Consider the following 22,511-nt stretch of genomic DNA (forward strand, 5'->3'; position numbering starts at 1 on the left):
AAGCTCAATGAATTATGTTAGGGAGATTACTGGAGGAAGACGAGATAATTTATGGAAAATGAGGTTTTTGGAAGGGAGAAATTTTGTCTACCCAACCTGCATACAGACAGTTTATATATATATATATATATATATATATATATATATATATATATATATATATATATACAGAGAGAGAGAGAGAGAGAGAGAGAGAGAGAGAGAGAGAGAGAGACAGAGAGAGAGAGAGAGAGAACGTGCCTCAGTAAAGGTCATCTCGGGGTGAAAAGACCTACGATTATGAGACTAAGGAAGAGGAAATTAATCAAGGCTCCGCAAGTCTTCGCAGACCTGACCCTTGGAGAGGGAGAGACGAGGGAAGGAAGAGAAATCCAGAGCCTTGCTGCTCGAGGGGAGAAGGAAGGATCACAACGGTCAATCCTCGTGTGGTTGGTCTTTGGAAGGGAACTATGAGAAGCAGCTGGCAATACTAGCGATTGGAAACTGGAGATAAACAGACAGATAAAAAGATGATGAGGAAGAGATACGAAAAAAAAGATAAAGAGAAAGAAGAGAGGCGTTCTTAAAGACGAAAATATACCAAGAAAGGAAAATACTAATAAGACAGAAAATGCTAGGAGGTGCACGACGTCAGAAAATGCGAGTCAGACGAGTAGGAAGGGAAAGGTAGACTGACCTGCCGTATGTGGCGGGAGTGAACTGATTGATAAGGGACGAGGGATCACACAATGGTGGTGGGGTTGGCGTGTAACAGCGACCAGGGGACATGGCCTCTCTCCCTGATATTTCTTCGAACCACTGTACTCGAGGAAGACGGGAAATTGTCTTCCAGCCGACCGGACCAGTGTGTGTGTGTGTGTGTGTGTGTGTGCGTGTGTGTGTGTGTGTGTTGTCAGAACCCAGTTACAGTCTCGAGCTGATCACATAAACTCACTGACACCGCACGAAATGCTCCCTGCTTACTGTTGTCACACTACCATCATGGTGTCAGGGGAGGGATGTCAGGAGAGGGTGGCATGTGGTTGCAGTAGTGGTGTTGGCAGTTGGCCTGGAAGGGTAATAAAGGCTCCAGTCAAGCTCATTGAACCTGGAACGACACAGAAATATGGACCAGTCATTTCCAGTCCACATTAATGGGTATTCTCTCCCCGTCCACTCATTAATGGCCTGGATTTCATGGAAGAGGTAAAGATCTTAACCAAGGGTTTGATGAGCAGGTAATATGTCGAGGTGAAAGGACGCCTGGGTGGCGTAGAGGATGGGGGAAAAAAAGTATGAAACTTTAGAGTTAGATCGTTGAATATTCATCATTATTCGTGGCCCTCATATGGACGAGAGACGGAGTCCACGCCTCTTGGGCGTGGGTACGAGAGAAGACGATGGCTGAAGCAGAGAAGCTGCAGGGTCCTCATTCTGAAGCAGAGAAGCTGCAGGGTCCTCATTCTGAAGCAGAGAAGCTGCAGGGTCCTCATTCTGAAGCAGAGAAGCTGCAGGGTCCTTCATTCTGAAGCAGAGAAGCTGCAGGGTCCTTCATTCTGAAGCAGAGAAGCAAGAAACACCATTCGGAACACAAGTGAACCATCGGAAAGGAGTTACGATTCTGTGTGACGGCGAGAATCCCTCTGTGGTCCAGTGAAGACAATATCATCCACCCAGACTTCATCCACTCCTTGAAGAGCTTGGCATCGTCTCCGTCTCACTAAACCTCAGCCACATCCCCACAGTGTAATATATAACCACTGTGGGGATGTTGAAGTTCGAATCGCTTCAGAGTGGATTACCCGTTCGCCTGAAGCAGTGTGATGCATAGTTGCCAACTCCGTCTGGATGCAAACAGGACTTACAATGGACTCGCTAGCAGGCCTCCTTCTCTATCTGGGACCATTGTGCTATCCGGTGCAGCTGCGGCACAGGATGTTGCCTCGTTCCAGCAGAACCGTTCCATATTTTTGGGAGATGAGAATAGTTGGTTTCCCTGCTGAGCTTTGGCCTACAAGTGGAAGTTTTGGTCGAACACAGCGCTGCGTCCGCTACCAAGAACGGTCGCCAGTAAATCTCTCCACCAAGTAGCGAATCTCATTATCAACGGACGTCCTTGCAGGCATATATATCATCACACCGAGTTTATTACTATCATGATTAATAAAGGATCTAAATGCTGGAAAATGTGAACCCCCTGATCACTCTTTTTGACATAAAGTGATAAAACGCTTTCTCGACGAATCTCATGGCAGAAGCATCTCTTTACTGGCGAATATATATATATATACATATATATATATATATATATATATATATATATATATATATATATATATATATATATATATATATATATATACATATATATATATTTAGAAAAGTTGAATCTCTTAGTTGAACCATTGTCCACAAGAGTAATATTCCATATTGCACCACAAAAGTCGATTATGATAGGAAAAAGAAAGTGTCTTTGTGTTCATTTCTCATCTAGGAAAATTGTTGAAACCTTCAGCGCAATGATTGAATTAGATCTAAGTTATAGCAACTTAAATTTGCATAGTATACCTGGATATCTAACGAGAAATTTGGATTATGAAGAAGGGGCAAAACCTTTTCTCTTTCAAAGGCTTATATGAGTATGTGAGTTGAACTCTTCCTCACAAGGGTTTACGTACCATATCGCCTCACAGAAACATGTGAGGGATGATTTCTGAATGTTTTCCCACAGCCTTTGACCTCCACTAACTATCGGGATTGAACTGATGCTCGTTATTGGTCCACGACCAATAAGCCGGCTGAGTAACTTGACGCCACAGCCAATAACAGAGGCGTCAGCCAGCACAAAGATTTACTTCAGTATTTGCCTATCGCTCACGCCTGCTTCAACCCTGTTACCGTCGGATTTGAGAAAGAGATTTTCGATGGGAGAAATAGAGGGAGAAATAATGACGATGCTCTGCCATAGGGTTCTGCCCTCAGTAAAAAGACGATATCGACACATCTCCTTTTCTCATCCACAGTCAGACCCCCTGGCGAGGGTGGGACCATACCCGTGTGAAGGATTGGCGAACCTGGGGAAAACCTGGACGACCAGAGGGAACTCCAAGGGAAACTTGCTTTTTCAAGATAGTCTTGTTCTCGACCTACAACCCCGCCCTCTGGAGGCAGGAGGGACCCTAGCCTTATGCTTCATCTGTGTCGTGTTTGTCGTCTTACGGTTATCCTAAACACCTGAAGAAGGTGTTAAAAGACTTTTAGACTGGTGGATGGAGTGGCTTGACGATGGCGAACCCTTAATGACCCTGCAGTGAATAGATCTCAAACCCAAGCAATTAACCAACTTGCAGCGTCAATGACGAGGAGGTCAACCCAACCACCTTGGCTGACCTGACCCCCTCAGTGGGACCCCCTGGCACGTCCCTGAGCTCCGCGCAAGTCGCTTATCTCATCCGGCGAGAGATTCCATGAGCATATCCAGAGCTGAGGTAGTGTTTCCAGGCCCACGACTTCCAGCAGACAGCCTACGCTGAAGAAGGAAGTTAACCGCTTGATTCCAGCGCGACTTCCTCGAGCTGATAAGGACATCAAAAAGATTCGGCTGAGAGACTGAACATCGTGCGTAACTTTTGTAGAACTGGACTCCAGTTGTTCCGTGGCAGTGTGATGCCGTGTTTGAACCTCCTCTTTGCCGTCTGTAGATTCGAATCCTTTTGCAATTGATCCTTCTCTCTTCCTCTCAGGCCTCACAGTGTCACATACACTGCCTCTTTGCCGTCTTTAGATTCGAATCCTTTTGCAATTGATCCTTCTCTCTTCCTCTCTGGCCTCACAGTGTCACACACACCGCCTCTTTGTCGTCTGTAGATTCGAATCCTTTGGTAATTGGTCCTTCTCTCTGTATCACTTCTCTTTTTATTTGACTTTTTTTTTTATCAATTTATTGGTTTATTGATGAAATTTTTCTCTCTTTTAGTGGTTTATGGTCGACAGCTGATGAGGGCCAGTTGATTGCATTTCCACTCACTCTCTCTCTACCGATGGTAGATGGATTGACCTGCAGTTTAGATAGGGTGCACATTTCACCAGACGACCCCCCTTCACTCCCTCACCTCACTCTACCACTGTACCACAACATACCCCACCACCACCACCACATCATAACACACCTCACCATCATCACCTCATCACAACACCAGCCACCACAACCACCACATAACAACATGACCCACCACAACCACCACATCATAACACACCCCACCACCATTACCTCATTACAACACCACCCACCACAAACACCACATGACTACATGTCCCACCAGCAACACCTCATCACAAAACCAGCCACCACAACCACCACATCACAACACCACAGAGACTTGGTAACATCACATGGCTGACTAGCCATAATGCAGACAAGGCTTAGGCATTTGACCCCAGCAGTATTAGTGCCCCTTAAAACACCACCAGAATCTCCCTCACCAATAATCTCCCCCCAACCATAATCTCCCTCCAACCATAATCTCCCTCCAACCATAATCTCTCTCCAACCATAATTTCCCTCCAACCATAATCTCCCTCCAACAATAATCTCTCTCCAACCGTAATCTCTCTCCAACCATAATTTCCCTCCAACCATAATCTCTCTCCAACCGTAATCTCCCTCCAACACTCTCTACTTCTACTACTACTCATAATGATGATGACGACAATGATAATAGTAATAAATATAACAGTAGCAACAACAACATTGATGATGATAACAATGATAATAATGATAATAATATTAACACTAATGACAATAACAATAATAATGATAATAATGATAATAATAATGATAACAATGATAATGATAATAATGATAATATTGATAACAATGATAATAATGATAATGATGATAATGATAATAATGATAATGATAATAATAATAATAATAATAATAAAAATAATCATAAATAACAACAATAACAATAATATCAAAATAATCAAAACAATAACAATGCTAATAAGAATAATAAAATCAATAATGATAATTACAGTAATAAAGATGATCCGAACAGCACCAGATATTGTACAATGTTATTACCCATAATAACTGAACCACAGTACCGGGAACCCATGCCACTCTCATGGTGGTACTTTCCCCCCATATTTACGACGCTGAGTTTCTAGAGTCCATTGCGACAATGGTGGATGGTGGCCAGTTATAAAGTCCGGCTTGTGTTATGGCGGCAGCTACGGCCGTCATATTAACGGAGTCATGGAGAGAAATATGCTACAGACGGGCGGGGGTAGTGGCATAACCTAACAGACTGGGTAGTGGCGAAACCCGACAGGCAAGGGTATGTGTGTGTGTGTGTGTGTGTGTGTGTGTGTGTGTGTGTGTGTGTGTGTGTGTGTGTGTGTGTGTGTGTGTGTGTGTGTGTGTGTGTGTGTACTTTGATACATATGTCTCCATGATCCCCAGGAGCAGTCGTTGATAATACTAATTACATTACATATTCATCCAGGACTTCCTCTGCCTCCCAAAAGAAATCTAAAGAGAAATTTAGTCGACCTCGAAGGTGGGACGAATTCCACATGTGCAAAATTGACATCATCAGGGAAGAGCTGCTATCTGTAGGTTCGTATCCTCTTAAACAGACCGATATGAGATGTAGCCTCGGTGAGGACCCTCTGATTCCAAAAGGGTACATCATTTCCCAGCTCCTGTACGATGCGCAGCCTCGAGGTACTGAAGGTATTAACACCATGATAAGGCATCATAAGGCTATAAGATAATGACACCTCACCTCCCCACACTAAACACCCCTGGGGTGATGAAGTCCTGGCTACCATCTCCCCCTCCAAGCCAGTAATGTTAACCTCGGAACTCCCTAATTACCCTCTACCCACAATGCAATACACCCCTCAACACTTGAAAACACTACTCCATAAGGTCAAAATCCCTAATTAACCTTTGCCCACAATGCAATACACCCCCTCAACACTTGAAAACACTACTCCATAAGGTCAAACTCCCTAATTAACCTCTACCCACAATGCAATACACCCCTCAACACCTGAAAACACTACTCCATAAGGTCAAACATCTGACCTTGGGTGTTGTCAGGTTCACCTCATATCCCAACCTAGTCTTAAGGTTGACCAGGGAGTAGGAAGAGTGGGAGAAAATATCATAAGGACTCCTCGCTACCTCACTAGCCAGAGGGTATGAAGAGATCCCCACACACTCCAACTACTACTTTTACTGACCACATCCATTGACCTGACCTGTGAGGGGGTCATTCTGCAGGTCCTACAGGTTACCAAGTGACTGCAGGGCATTTCACATGTCCTTCGGGATGATCAGGATCCCCTCACTCCCCCACAGTAGGACTCCTGCAGGAGTCTACGCGTTCACTCTGGTCTTTAAATGTTGCACAGATCTGATCGTGTCACATCACTCAGTATACATTGACCTTGTTTGCCCATAAGGACTCACATATCGTTAACTACCCAACAAGCTGTTTTGATGGTTTTATGTAATTCAAAAAAAAAAAAAAAGGTTGTTTGAAGGCAGTTAGGTATTGCATGACGGGTCATGTACCCTCTATATAGGCCAAATATGTGTCATCTAACGATTCATCAGGACTCATTATTATGCCACAGATCACCTCACATTACCATGTTCTTTAGAGATAATGGTTAAAACCTAACCATCTGGCTCACCAGTTTGTTTTTTTCCAATGATTATGTCATATCTATTGTCACCGTAGGTAATCCTATACTAGAATTTCTATAGAGCTCCATCCGGCTCACTATGTCCTTTGTATATCCTTACTGATGAACAGGTTCGTAGAAGGTTTCTCTGTAGTGCCTAATAGAAAGCTTAAACTGTGTGTGTGTGTGTGTGTGTGTGTGTGTGTGTGTGTGTGTGTGTGTGTGTGTGTGTGTGTGTGTGTGTGTGTGTATGGGTGGGGGTTAAGCTTAAGCTTAAAGCTGGCCGATAAACTGACGACTTTAACCTGAGGGATGACACTTTTTAAGGCCATCCTACAACCTCCCTCCTTCCCTCCCTCCGCCAGAGGTGACACCTGCTTCCTTCTCCCCAGGTATACATCCCCAGCGTGTCACTATGGTGTCTCCCCACACTGGTCTCTCTCTCTCTCTCCTCTCCTCGCCCAAGGGAGGTCGTGTGTGTGTGTGACAGCTCCTGTCTCAATGGTTTTCCTGACATCGGAAAAGACAGACTCGTGTCGCTTCCAGGCCCCCAGCACGCAACGCCCAACCCTCTTGTCCTGGAAGCTGGTCCTGGAAGCTGTCATGGAAGCTGGTCCTGGAAGCTGGTCCTGGAAGCTGGTCCTGGAAGCTGGTCTTGGAAGCTGTCCTGGAAGCTGGTCTTGGAAGCTGGTCCTGGAAGCTGGTCCTGGAAGCTGGTCCTGGAAGCTGGTCCTGGAAGCAGGTCCTGGAAGCTAGTCCTGGAAGCAGGTCCTGGAAGCTGGTCCTGGAAGCTGGTCTTGGAAGCTGTCCTGGAAGCTGGTCCTGGAAGCTGGTCCTGGAAGCAGGTCCTGGAAGCTAGTCCTGGAAGCAGGTCCTGGAAGCTGGTCCTGGAAGCTGGTCTTGGAAGCTGGTCCTGGAAGCTGGTCCTGGAAGCTGGTCCTGGGAGCTGGGCATGGAAGCCTTCGCTACCCTGCTACAGCTCTTCACCCTGGAAGACAAACACAGACACAGATAGACAGACAAACAGACATACACACACATACGTCGTCTCTCTCTCTCTCTCTCTCTCTCTCTCTCTCTCTCTCTCTCTCTCTCTCTCTCTCTCTCTCTCATCATTACAATTATCATTCATTATTCTTATGATTTTTATCATTATTATCATTATTGTTATTATCATTGTCATAATTATATCATTAATGATAATGATAATGATAATGATGATAATTCAGACGCTACAGAGAGAGAGAGAGAGAGAGAGAGAGAGAGAGAGAGAGAGAGAGAGAGAGAGAGAGAGAGAGAGAGAGAGAGAGAGAGAGAGAGAGAGAGAGAGAGAGAGAGAGAGAGAGAGAGAGAGCGAAGAATTATTTTTATCATTCCTGAGAAGCAATTAGGAATTTTTTTACAGTTCTGATTAATGCATTCTCTCTGAAAATCCAAACGTTATAAGTAAGTTTTCGAAAAAAAAGTACTGGATATACTTAGAAGAGAGCTTATACATACTACTTAGAATAATGAATTTTATGCCACCAATGATATATCCTCTATCATACGATATACATTGAGGCAGACGGACGCTAACGATAGGGAAGGCAGTGTATGTGGTGTTGGTGGATGCGAGATATCTCTAAATTGACCAGGATGAGGAAAGAGAGAGAGACTTCTTGCTAACCAGTTCTGCTGGAGGATAGAAATCGGTAGGATTCAACCCTCCGCTTGTGAAAAGTGAGGCCATTCTTATGAGTCGAAGGTTAATCCAACTTCCCTTCCCTGCTCATAAGATGGCTCAAAGGGATTTGGAACTTCAAGGATGAAGCAGCGATGTGGCGTCAATTTATGAGTGATTTCCGTCGCTGTTTTTCAAGACATATTTAACAGTTTGAAGTCAGTGTAAATAGTGAAGTGGCTTCTTATCTTATGAGGACATAGATCCAGAGTTCCACATATCACTAATGAATAAAGGCAGCAAGTATGAATTATGTACATGTGTATATACGTATATGTCTGTGTATGTATATTATGTATATGTTGAAATGTATATGTATGTATACGTGCGTGTGTGTGGATGTGTACGTATATACATGTGTATATGGGTGGGTCTGTTTCCTTGCGCTACCTCGCCAACGCGGGAGACAGCGACAAAGTATGGTAAAAGAAATAATATATATATATATATATATATATATACATATATATATATACATATATATATATATATATATATATATATATATATATATATATATATATATATATATATATATATATATATATATATATATATATATATATATATATATATATATATACATATATATATATATATATATATATATATATAAACCTATTTTCACGGCAACGAAAATGGAATAATGATTTTTCGAATCAAATTTCTCTAACATATGTGCAAACTAATGACCTGTCAACACACATATCACCAACACAGCTAAATATTCTGCATGATTACGGACTTCCATATCAGCTAACACAGTAAGAAGTGTACATACGTAATAATCAAACTACATATAAGTATTACAGCTCACTGAGAGAGACAGTGTCCCACAACTCACTATGAGAGAGACAGTGTCCCATAGCTTACTATGAGAGAGACAGTGTCCCACAGCTCACTACAGGAGAGACAGTGACCCACAGCTCACAATAGGAGAGACAGTGACCCACAGCTCACAATAGGAGAGACAGTACCCCACAGCTTACTATGAGAGAGACAGTGTCCCACAACTCACTATGAGAGAGACAGTGTCCCACAACTCACTATGAGAGAGACAGTGTCCCATAGCTTACTATGAGAGAGACAGTGTCCCACAGCTCACTACAGGAGAGACAGTGACCCACAGCTCACAATAGGAGAGACAGTGACCCACAGCTCACAATAGGAGAGACAGTACCCCACAACTCACTATGAGAGAGACAGTGTCCCACAACTCACTATGAGAGAGACAGTGTCCCATAGCTTACTATGAGAGAGACAGTGTCCCACAGCTCACTACAGGAGAGACAGTGACCCACAGCTCACAATAGGAGAGACAGTGACCCACAGCTCACAATAGGAGAGACAGTACCCCACAGCTTACTATGAGAGAGAGAGTGTCCCACAGCTCACTACAGGAGAGACAGTGACCCACAGCTCACAGCAGGAGAGACAGTACCTCACAGCTCACTATGCAACACACTTCAGATTACATCGTCGAAAAATGCCACAACCTCAAGTCCCTCCCACGTCCTCCTGCATCGCTCTTCATTTACCAACACATTTTTGACAGACGTACACACTAGATCTGATAAAATTTCACTTCTAGATCTTCTATTTCCTCCCCTCCCCTTACGATATTGTCTTTTTTTTTGGGGGGGAGAGAAACACTGTTTGATATTCTGTGGCCTCCATGGGAATACCTGCAGCAAAGTTTTAGCTTCGTGGCCAGACTAAGCAAAAGGCGCCTCCTCACCACCACCAGTGTTAACTCTAGGTTTTGTTGAAGTGATGGTAATTCATGACATATGCCTGTCTGTCTCTCTGTCTCTTCTTTTTATTCTCTCTCTCTCTCTCTCTCTCTCTCTCTCTCTCTCTCTCTCTCTCTCTCTCTCTCTCTCTCTCTCTCTCTCTCTCTCTCACACACACACACACACACGCACACACACACACACACGGCATGCACCCATAGTTTCAGTATGTCAATGTACTTAATGAACTGACTAATTAGAACATATTGTCCAGCTCTGGAAGCGTAAAGCCTGCAAAACAATTTCCATATTTCAATCACTTTTTTTGACAATTTCTCTAAACAGATTAACATTGTATGTGCAACGCGACAGATCTAATTGCTCAATTAACTGCCGTTCAAAATACTGTACACGTGTTTTATATCTGGTAATATTACGTGATAGCCTCTATAATATTCTGTTTACGTATGTTTCTTTAAGTGTACACAGTGAAAGTGTACTGACTAGAGTGGATAAAGTGTAAGTGCATGATCTCAAGTGTATAGGGTGTAAGTGTACCATTTCTAGTGTACAGGGTGTATGATAATAATGATAATGCTACTAATGATGATACAGGTAATGATTATCATCATGATTATCATCATGATATTAATGATGACAATGATGATTATGATCATTATAGTCATGATAATGATGATAATAATGGCTATGATTAATGCCATCATTCTCACGAACTTAAAACCATCCCAAAAAATAGGATGAAAATTTGTAAAATATTTAGTCACTATATCATTCAAAAACTTTTCTTATCAGCAAAGTACCTAAACCTCGATTCGTCACCTTCTACAGATAAGGATTATTCATGACCTTCTGCAAGATAAGGACTAAGATATGGGGTTATCAAGGGGCATTATTGTTACCCATATAACGACACAATCTCACCTGGTATGTAATTACGACCCGCTGGGCGTCGCAAGAAACATGAACCATTGCTTCGTATTTTTCTTTCGAACTGAAACCCTAAAGTTACGTGAGTTTTCATCCCGAGACTTAATCAAGACAAGCAGAAGATTTAACATCAATAGTTCTAACTTGTGAGCCACAGTGAAAGCGTTCTCACCTTCCCCAATATATATATATATATATATATATATATATATATATATATATATATATATATATATATATATATATATACATCTGCTTCAGAAACTCGTGACGAACGTGGTTAGGACAGAGCTGAGCCAAATCTTGGTTTGCATTGAGGGATTAATCCACTTGTGAGAAAGTTAAGAAACTTTAAAAGAAAGAAAGGAATTGGATTTCTTGCAAATAGTTTTATTTGAGTTTCTTGTCGCTCTGATGTATTTCGTGAATAACCTGCTCAAGATATATTCATATATACATATATATGTAATCTGAAACTAACATGAACAACATATTAAAGATGCTAAATGATATTAGCAGATATATACAGTTTACAATAAAAGAAAAAAGGAGTATGAGAAATTATCATATTTTGGACACGACAATATGGAGCTTTGGCAAGGAAGTAAAGTATTCAATATACCAGAAAACCACCAACAGAAATTGCATAATATTTCGTCTACTGGCACACAACGAGAGAACCAAGTCTAGAGTGAGTATTGAGTTCTTCTTAAGGGTAATCAGAATTTAGCTGAGGCACGATGAAGGACTGTTAATCAGACTCAAGAAAAAAGACGATAGTATGATTGGATTGGCGCTGAGAGGATGTAGAGAACAACAGTCTGTAGATAGGAAGACCTCAGGTGTGGATAGATGCCTATAGTTGGGGACGGACGTTGCCACATCATCAAAATAGATGATGTGCTGGGAACAAGAAATGGAAAAATGATCATAGAGGACAGCATGATATACAGTGTCCCATGTACTGCCACATACTGTAGGGCGACAGGACGATGTATGTCCGAAAGGATCGGTAAACATATAGATGATATACATCACCAAAGGACATTGAATACGTCTATCGTCCACATACACCAGTACCGACACCTACCATGATGGCAAGAGACGAATGAAATGCATTAAGGACCGAACAAGCAGGTAAGAGGAGCCGTAGAAGATGCGCACATACGTGAGAATGAAGTAATGAATAGTCATGAGGTATTCATACGTTGGTCTGGACTAGTGGGAACAATGACAATGACAGAAAGCGGCGGCGTTCAGAACACGGCTGGCCTTGTATATATCATGAACTGGGCCGGGGGTTATGTATTTGCAATATCCATGCGATAGCAAGATCCTCCTGATCTCATATTGATGCAAACGTCTTGCCAGGATGGCACCAGAAACTGTGGCCGGCCTAGACACTGTTTCTCTGAACACCAGGAACTGTCAAGAGCACATGCCAATCTATCGTACATTCTTTCTATTCATTATAGACATCTTAGCTATCTAAGATATCTATCTATCTATCTATCTATCTATCTATCTATCTATCTATCTATCTATATATATATATATATATATATATATATATATATATATATATATATATATATATATATATATATATATATATATATATATATATATATATATATATATATATATATATATATATATATATATATATATATATATATATATATATATATATATATATATGGGGTCCCTGAGCAATGGGAGAACACTGGAAGGTTTTATGAGACTGAATGAACCACAGGGCAAGCCCTCGGTACGTATCCTACAGCAAGATGCGTCATGGGACGCAGAGAATGTGTAGATTTATGCAGCAAACTTTTATCAAGCTGCAGGAAGTGAGAGAGACTACAGGCTCGGGTACATTAATATGATTATGCAAATGCGAATCTCATTCACTAAGGGTCTGGTGGTGGGGGGGGAGTTAACATATGATAATGTCGTGTTGGACGACACATACCAGCATGAGGGTAATTCTCGACTATTTATATCCGTTTAAAAATTGAAGTAATGTTTATTTTATGCTTAGCTTTCACTCTGGTATATGATGATAAATATTCTCTCTGAACGTATACTGAATATTCTCTCTCGTTTGACGTATATCATATATCCAATGAATATTCGTCGAGAACAAAGTTATATTTTTCTACCTTTAGCAAGGTAGCAAGTCTACCTCAGGGAGCTGGTCGTTCCCCTTCCTCTTTGCCATGCTTTTGAAGTTGGGGTTCGGAACCCCAGCTCTGTGAATATTGCACACTGGGTGCATGTGGCCTCGGGCGATAGCAGTGTGTCTACAAGCGCTACCGATAAGGGATGTAAGTTACTTTTGTGTTCTGTGATTGAGCTTCTGTTTATACTTCAAACGATGCCAGAGAACCATTTAAATATCCGTGTCATTTTCCATTTCATCTGAATCCTCATATAACGCTTTAGGCCAGAGGCTAAACTCCATCTGAAAATGTGTTTATATTCTCATGGATGGAATAGAGAAAGTTAAATGACAGTGTTTTATGCCAGTTATAGAGAAATACCAGTTGTAAATGCCAGTGAAGATCAAATGTCATTGCTTATTTCGTAAGATATGATGATCATAATTTGACCTTCATTTATTGTTCCCCCATCCTTATGATTCTACATTTAGTCGGGTTGAAGTTCATCAACTGTGTATCAGACCAACTTTGGAGTTTGTCTAGGTCCCCTTGTTCTTTTCTCTTCCATTCTTCTGGTATTACATCTAGTTTCCAGCCAGCGACATCTGGACCAACATTCAAAGTGGTTTGTCAAGTATATCTGCACACATCTTCAGCACATGTGGAGATAATGCACTTACACCTAGGATGATAAAGATAGTGTACATTCTGTACTACTCTGTACACTATGTGTACTTCCTGTACTACCTTATACACCAGGGATAGTATATGTACATCCTGTATACTGAAAATACTATACTTACACCCTGTACACAAGATATAGCACACTTACACCCTGTACACTGAAGTTAATATACGTACACCCTGTACACTAAACATAATATACTTACACCCTGTACACTAGAGATGATACACTTACACTTTTCTCACTCGAGACGGTACACTTTCACTGTGTACACTTAAAGAAATATACGTAAATAGAATATCATAGAGGTTATCACGTAATATTACCAGATACAAAACACGTGTACAGTATTTTGAACAGCAGTTAATTGAGCAATTAGATCTATCGCGTTGTATATACAATGTTAACCTGTTTCATAAAATTGTCCAAAAAAAAAAAGTGATTGAAATATGGAAATTGTTTTACAGGCTTTACGCTTCCAGAACTGGACAATATGTTCTAATTAGTCAGTTCATTAAGTACATTGACATACTGAAACTATGGGCGCATAGAGAGAGAGAGAGAGAGAGAGAGAGAGAGAGAGAGAGAGAGAGAGAGAGAGAGAGAGAGAGAGAGAGAGAGAGAGAGAGAGAGAGAGAGAGAGAGAGAGAGTAAAAAAAAAAATTAAAATCACGGTAGTGAAATGTGGGTTACAGACACCGTAGACTTTCTCTCGCGGTATTGAAACACGGCGTAGAATGTCCGTAGACTTCTGCTTCACGGAGACACTTACCACGTACGTATATATTCTTTCCCTCTAGATGGCAGCTTTATGGGAGTAAATTCTGTCATTACCTATACACCCAGACTGTCACGTATGTGTTGAACAAAAAAAAGTTTCTGATATCACTCATATATTGACGCCACATCGCTACTTCATCCTTGCAGCTCCAAATCCCTTTGAGCCATCCTATGAGCAGGGAAGGGAAGTTGGATTAACCTTCGACTCATAAGAATGGCCTCACTTTTCACAAGCGGAGGGTTGAATCCCACCGATTTATATCCTCCAGCAGAGCTGGTTAGCAAGAAGTCTCTCTCTCTTTCCTCATCCTGGTCAATTTAGAGATATCTCGCATCCACCAACACCACATACACTGCCTTCCCTATTGTTTGCGTCCGTCTGGCTCAATGTATATATCGTGTCATGGAAGATATTCGAATGAAATGTTATACTAAAATATATATTTTCGCTGGAATATAAAGAAATACAGATGACAACAAAAGTGTTTGCTCTTTTAGAAGTTATTTGTGATAGTAGCAGTCAAGATCAGAAAATATATGCATTCGTGAAAGAGGAGTCAAGAAGTGAAATAGATGATTTCGGAGAAAGATATATTTAATCTTTACCTCTCCAGAGAATAGAAGCTCCTTTGGCATATCATGGGGACACAATAAGCATAAGGGTTTATTCTATATAAATGACGTTTCGTTCTGAGCCAAACGTTCAAAAATTTATTTGGGAAATCATAATATGATTTCAGACGTTGCTGTTCTGACCGTAATATTTGCTTTATTGGCCTTCTCTTATCTCCTCACTTATCATTTATCAGACTACCACTTACCCCGTGTTCAAGAAAATGTGGCAATCAAATTGTAATATTTACAGTGACTGGAACAGATCGACTCCCGTTTTCTTTTTTCCTTGCAATTGATAAAACGCTTGAAAATGTTTCTTGCGTTGATAAAAATGTGAAGGAGTCGATGAATGTAGTCTATCAATTTGAAATATAAAACTCGTGTTATCTAATTCCATATGAAAATATCATTTTGTATTTCTGTAGAACAACCTAACATCAGCTTCAAGGTATGAATTAGTGATACTTACAGTTTATAAATGTTGCGTGATATTGATATTGATTTGTCGTCTGATTGGTCAATAGCTGCTCTGTAGAACACATCAGGTGTCTATTCCCTTCACGTGTGAGAGGTCCCCAGCCTCCAGGATGTTCATGGTGGGTGGGGACATCTGGGCACGTATCCCAAAAGATCCCAGTGGTTGTTGAATGTCGACTACGCGCATGGCGCGTCCATAGAACCTTTCCCTCACTGGGAAAAATGGTCCCACTAGACCCCGTGTGGAGTACCTAGCCGGACTGGGAACTCACGTGTTGTGAATATAGCCGAGGTGAGACACGAGGGCAACTCAGTGAATGATAGTTGTGATGCGATGAACTCATGTCTTGTGTGAGGTCATGAGTAACTTCTCTCGTTATGTTGACAAACTTCACATCATGGGGGTCATCTTAAGACCACATGACATGCTGGTATCACAGGTATCACACACACACACACACACACACACACACACACACACACACACACACACACACACACACACACACACACACGTTAATTACAAAGGGGTACGAAAAGACAGGTAGGCGAGCAAGCACTCACACACACACAGACAAAGACAAAATATTTCCTCTCTCTCTCTCTCTCTCTCTCTCTCTCTCTCTCTCTCTCTCTCTCTCTCTCTCTCTCTCTCTCTCTCTCTCTCTCTCTCTCTCTCTCTCTCTCTCTCTCTCTCTCTCTCTCTCTCTCTCTCTCTCTCTCTCTCACTAACTAAAGCCCTCAAGATAGACCTGAATGTCTTCACCAAAACATTAATGCCATTTCTTAGCTTAATTAAGTCTTCAGCCTCTGTCCTTAAGTTAATGCTATAAGTAACATTAATATTGGCCCTCAAGGCTGTGTGGGCAGCCAGAGTTCCAGCTATGAACATGGTAGTTCTGTGCTGGCCTCGATGTTGGCAGGAACAAAACTTCTGTGGTGTGTAGCGTCGTTCTGTGTGCAATATGCGGCATAGTTGATGCTGTGGCGTCCAATCTACTGTGTAAAGTATGGGGCACAGATGATGATGCAGTGGTCACTGTACCGTGCATCGTATGTGGCACAGTTGATAATGTAGCATCCAGCGTTTTCTGTATAGCTTGTGGCAGAGTTAATGCTATAGTATTCAGTGTGCTCTGTGCAGCGTGTGGCAGAGATATCTGTGGCGCGGAATGTGCTCTGTGTAGAATGTGGCAGAGTTCAAAAGGGAATCACTATGCTTTGTGGATCATGTTGCACAGACTACTGTACTATTTACTATGCTCTGTACCATATGTAGCATTTACTGAGGTAATTATTGTACTCAGTCATACACCATGTAAGAGAGATCGTCATTGGACTCAAGGTACATCGTACACCATGTAACAGGTATTGTTATACCTCTGGGGTCACACGGGATTCCTCACGAGCGAATGGAAATCCAACGAACGTCTCCCAGCGAGAGACATTGATGGCGAACGACCCGAGCTCCCTTATCCCGCCATCTGGTAGTGGTAGGGGTCTGTCTTCACACGTCTCATCTACCATGGTAAGAATTCTCTTCGTTTTCCTCGTATCATCAATAACCAGGTTTTAATATTACATCCTCTATCACCTATTAGTTAAAGGGATTTATGATAAGTTATAATTAATCTAATAAATGAGGTACAAGGGATGGTATTGAAGAGTTGTGTGTTATATATAAAGATAAAGTTTTGGTGGGAAAAGCATTTTTTCCAGCGAGTTATTAGCTACAAATGTCCCTTTCATCCAACGCCATGTCCATAACACAGATATGTTACAACTGTGAACGGAGGAAAGGCTGTAGAAATATGTTCATTGAAAATGATATCACTGATTTGTTTATAAACAGATGGTATAGTGTTGTGATATCGTAGCTTCAACGACCTATGTTTACATAGCCAACCTAACCTATCTAATCCTAACTCACACTAACGTAGCCTTATCATAGTCTTATCGGAATGATAAAGTCCCGTTATCTAGATGATAAGTAACTCGTTATCTTTAAATGGTGTTAGACCGTCTGCTCTGTAGTCTGGCAATCTTGTAAGTAAATAAATCTTTCTCCTTCACCTCCAGTACGTCCATCTTGTTCCTTCTAGGTTCGAGGTGGTTGTGGTAGGCTGTGTGTACCTGGCAGGCGTCCCGGAGCCCTCAGACAGTCGCTGGTCTCGCTATACGTCAGGCTCTGACCAGCCCTCCAGGTCAAGGGGTGACTTTAATACCACCTCCTCCAGCGGGATATGTCGTGCGAAGCAGTACTCTTCCCATTGGCTGCTGGTATAGCGGTAGTGTGAGGGACATGATCATTAAGTATGTTGCTAAATACCTTCCGAATGACGTTTGATAGATCGTAATTATAAGTATATTTATGATAATAAATCTTTTGTTTATTTTGGATGGGAAATATCAAGCATCACTTTCTGTCAAGGTAAAATTCCACACCTGGAAAGCCTCTCTCAGGCAACAGATCCAGGAAGGTAGAATGCCAAGAGCTTGAGGACGCTCAGGCCAGCGAAGATTCTTCAACTCTATGACTGGCTCTCCTGTTGGAGAAAAGACTGGCGCTGGGAGCCATTAAATGTGAAAATAAATATGAGCTCCAGATCTTATCGTAAGATGAACAACGCCAGACGATTGTAAGAGATATGAATAGAAATCTTAGGAAGATCTGGAACGTATTTTGGCTCAGTTACTAGAAGATAATATTCAGCCTTCGTCAGCTAAGCTTATGATTAATGCAAGACGTATCTAAGAGACACATAGAAGACCCGTTGATCAGTCGACACCGGCACAAGGACCTACTAGACCCAACGACCTGTTAGGACCTGAAAATGGACAAGTGGAGGACTTTGTGACCAGTCTGGATTTTCAGAAGAACTCACTGAGAACTGAACATCCAGACAACAGCTGCAGGAGGACCAGGAAGAGTCTGGAACCCTCGCACTGGCAGAAGAATCCTCGTAGTACCATTGACCGAAAGAGGACCTGGAGACAACCTTGTGACCTAGTATGAGCCAAGGCGAGAGCTGTTGAGGGTGGGGAGTGACCAAGTACCTCGGGAGAAGAGAGAAGAGAGAGAGGGCGTTCAGCAATCCTGCAGAAGGACTTGAATTCACCTGCAGGACATATGAAGAACGATATACAACTCTGACGTCTTGATAGAAAGAATAGAGGCGTCTAAAGTGAATACATTAATGTGATAAGATGAACATAACTATTCATACATGTAGATCCTCTGTTAAGCCGATCACATCTGCTAAAGGGAATGGTAAAGACCTGAGCAGCCAAGGGAAACCTAAGAGAGACTCTACTGATGTTCCAGAATCAACTGAAGACGAGGACTTTGCGGCAAGAAAAGACGTGGAGGAAAACCAACATAAAAGTACTGTGAATTTCAAATGACTTTACACACACACACACACACACACACACACACCACACACACACACACACACCAAGATTTCTGAAAGATTAGAAAACACGACAAGGGTGTTGGAGAGACCTGAGCAGCTCCTGAAAAATTCTCTTCGACATGCAGGTCGTCCTTGTAAAGGTTTTTGCGACGTAGTTAAACTTGCACAGGGACTTGAGGAGAACTTGAATCTTGGTCATCTAATGGAACATTTCTCACCCGGTAGAACCTGGTTTATCTAGTAGAACCTGGTTACCTGGTCACATTTAAACACCTAGAAGAAAGTAGAACTCAGTCATCTTGTTAAAATTGGTCGTCTAGCCACGTTCAAACGCCCAGTACGAAATGGATTTTGTCCAGCACAACTTGCATGACACGGGAGGACCTGGTGAGCCAGCAGGGTCTGTGTGGTGAGTCCTGAAGAGATCTTATGATGGAGGAAAACCCTTGAGATGAAACGTGTTGAAAGAAAACAACGCAGAGAACCTTAACGTATTTGGAAAAGAGTCTTAAGACATCGTAGAAACCAAGAAAACCAGCAGATCTGGTTTCTTTAATCATGCAAAAGAACCGCGAGGAATGCTTGTGTCCCAGCACGTCCCAGGGAGAGAGAGAGAGAGAGAGAGAGAGAGAGAGAGAGAGAGAGAGAGAGAGAGAGAGAGAGAGAGAGAGGCGCCCTGGCTGGTATTGGACCTGGGTCAGACCTGCACCAGGACCTTGGTGACCCGTCTCATCTGTGCTGATATATCCTCCAGCCACCCAGCGTACCACCAGAGATAATCCCATGAAGTTGGTCATTCATAATGTGGGTCCGTCAGGATCAAGCGGCCCTAGCCAGCCGCCCCCTGGCGTCGCCATATATCAGGATCGTGGTCCAGCCTGTGCCCCCAGGTAACTCTACACCACTGAATATATCATAGCGCCCCCAAGGTAGCTCTAATACCACATACACCACTGAATATATCATAGCAACAAATGCCTCCCCTCAGAGGCCATTTTTGTGAGCTTAAGTGTGAGGCAGAATTGAAAGACGAACAGAAGTGAATACAGTTGGAGGATTTCAGTATTGTAAGGCTATTGCAGGAGTGTCTGAACACAGCAGGAGTATTGTAGCACTGCAAGGCTATTGTAAAAGGTATTGCATACAGTAGGAGTAATGTAGTATTGTATGACTATTGTAGAAGTGCTTGAAATACAGTAGAAGTATTGTAATATTGTATAACTATTGTAGGAGTGATTGAATACGGTGGGAGTATTACAGTATTGCAAGACAATTGTAGGAGTAATTGAATACAGAAGGAGTCCTGTAGTATTGTAAGACAATTGTAGGAGTAATTGAATACAGCAGGAGTCCTGTAGTATTGTAAGGCTATTGTAGGAGTGACTGAATACAATAGGAGTGTTGCAGTATCGTAATCTGTTCGACCAGAATGTTTCGCAAGGGAGTGTACGTTAATACCAGGCAATGTAGTCGTGTTGCTGGAGCCGCTATCTTCTCTTAACAAGGGACGGAACTTGTTAGAGTGATTCAGAAAGGAGGCAGAGGGTCGTTTAGTCGTTAAGTATTACTAACTGCCACGTCTGGGAAGAACAAGGGTGGTGTGGGGGATGATCTGGGTCAATTACTAGGGTATTCCGGTCCCCAGTTTGTTTATAAGTGACGTCATACAGAGACCGCGGGGATATTTGTAGTTGTGGGTGACGGGGGTTATTGCAATTTAACACACACACACACACACACACACACACTGTCCAGTGATGAAAAATGCATGGAAATCACTTCATGAAAAAATAATACCTAGCATAAATCATAATTTAGTGAGGTCGGTGATAAAATCATTAAAATGTATTTTTCCCCCCTCCATTGTCAATGATTAATATACTTGATGGTGATGATGATGATTAGTACGTAATCCACAGTGATTAACCGATTATAAGTAATCTACCTCATAGAAACTGAAAATGCAAAAATGTTTTTGATAGATGTATATGCTAAGATATAAGGTTCTTTTTACTGGTGTATGACGCGAGCAGTACGAGAGTGTGGCAGAATTTTGGCAACGTGGTTGGTGTGGCTGACGCACGATGCTGCCACAAATGTTTCAGTACAATAATATGCTATATCACAGTATTTTAGTATTGTACAGCACACACTTAGTAGTGTATATTTCATACTGAATTCGTGAACGTATTGATAGAAGTAAAAAAAAAGAATTTCTCTTACTTTGACACATCTGAATTTTGCTGTGTTGGATATTCATGCGAATTTGATTCTAGCTTTACCATGGACCTCCCTGGAACAGACCCTTGGTCTATATATATATACATATACATATATATATATATATATATATATATATATATATATATATATATATATATATATATATATATATATATATATATATATATATATATTAGGCTTCATCAAGTCTCTTTGCTGGTGTAGTGAAAGACTATGGAAATCTCTATAGCTTCCTGGAGTCCCTGGAAATATGATGTCCAGACACTGAAAATACGTGACTCCTCTTCCAGATAACTCTGGAATGAGACACACTATTCCATGGTTTACCCAGGACGCTTCACATACCCTGGTCCAGTCCACAGACAGCAAGTCGACCCCTGTATACGTTATACGTATACCTATATAACTCCCTGTGTTACCGATGGTGTCAATATTCTTTATGGGTGTAGTATAGGTCCTAGTCTTCCTCTTGATGTGTTAGTGAGACTTTGGGCTCATAGGGTGAGAGCAACAGGATCATACAAAGGTTAATCTGCTTTGACTCACAGCCAATGAAGGTCACCCACAGAGGTCTATAGAGATCTGAATATACCACTTATATAGACACGATTTGATGAACTATTTGACTCTATCCACTATATGCAGAGGAGGATTAGATTGTACATCTTAAGACGCTGTTTTTTTTTCTTCTCCTGTTCGTTAATACTAAGAATTAAATGTTGATCTGTAAAGACAATTATCTTCCTGGAATAGATCTCTAGAGACTTTACATAATTATAGGACGTGGGTGAATAACAACACCTGTGGGTGATCTAGATGTAGCGACGGGTTCTGACGTATCGAGGAAGCCGCTTGTCTCCTTGACTTCCTGACGGGAGAGACGCCCCGGGAGAGGACTACTGGAAGTTCCAGGGGCGTGACACGTCCATCATGTGTGCTGCTCGGGGTAGCCCAGTTGTTTGTCCCCTCCCGCCTCCACCAGAGGCTCAGTCGTATGGATCTTCGTCACTCGGGTATAGACCTGAGGGCTAGTGGATGATGCCT

The sequence above is a fragment of the Panulirus ornatus genome, chromosome 7 (assembly GCF_036320965.1).
Source record: "Panulirus ornatus isolate Po-2019 chromosome 7, ASM3632096v1, whole genome shotgun sequence".
In the NCBI taxonomy this organism is placed as follows: domain Eukaryota; kingdom Metazoa; phylum Arthropoda; class Malacostraca; order Decapoda; family Palinuridae; genus Panulirus; species Panulirus ornatus.